The sequence below is a fragment of the Tiliqua scincoides genome, chromosome 8 (genome assembly GCF_035046505.1).
Source record: "Tiliqua scincoides isolate rTilSci1 chromosome 8, rTilSci1.hap2, whole genome shotgun sequence".
NCBI lineage: Eukaryota > Metazoa > Chordata > Lepidosauria > Squamata > Scincidae > Tiliqua > Tiliqua scincoides.
The window spans coordinates 17,616,404-17,617,021 of record NC_089828.1 but is presented as its reverse complement, the minus strand read 5'-3'; the positions used below and the strand labels follow the sequence as shown (position 1 = coordinate 17,617,021).

The following is a 618-nucleotide window of genomic DNA, read 5'->3' as shown; positions in this document are numbered from 1 at the left end:
ACCAAGACCTCATGGTGCCTGAGAAGATATGACAAATGACATCCCACCTTGCCCATTGGTGCACTACTTGCTGCCTTCACTGTTCTTCTCCCCACCACTCCAGTCCCTAAATTGAAAAAGAAGAAATACAGCAGAAGAAGTGTGGAAGAGAGTGTTGAGGCAGAGGGTTTCTTTTTGTTGTTTTTTTTCTCTTCAGGTGGCAGACTGGCTCCTGTCTCTGCTTCTCTACCTGCTCCCCGGATATGGGAACAGGAAGTCTACAGCACCCGGTATTCCCAGGCAGTCTCCCATCCAAGTACTAACCAGGCCTGACCCTGCTTAGCTTCCAAGATCAGGCGCATTCAGGGTAGTATGGCTGTAGACAAAGGAACAGGAAGTATGGGAGAAGGGAGAGTGGTGGGCTAGAGTGTATCTGTCACACTTCCTCTTTTTGTTTTTGAATCCAGAAGGAGGGGCAGTAGAGGAAGGCAAGTATTTCTACCAGTGTTCAATCTGGCAAGGATGGACCTCATGGATGGTCTAACCCTGAAAAAAGAGAGAGAAAGATGAGGTCCAATCATCTATCTCCCACATCATGTCTGGGGCCAAACATGTTGAGATGCCAATTACATTCAGGTA

General features: G+C 47.7%; 1 pseudogene; it reads right to left on the bottom strand.

Moving 5' to 3' along the window:
- Nucleotides 1-254: 254 nt before the first annotated feature.
- On the bottom strand, nucleotides 255-363 carry LOC136659619 (5S ribosomal RNA; annotated as a pseudogene).
- Nucleotides 364-618: the final 255 nt, after the last annotated feature.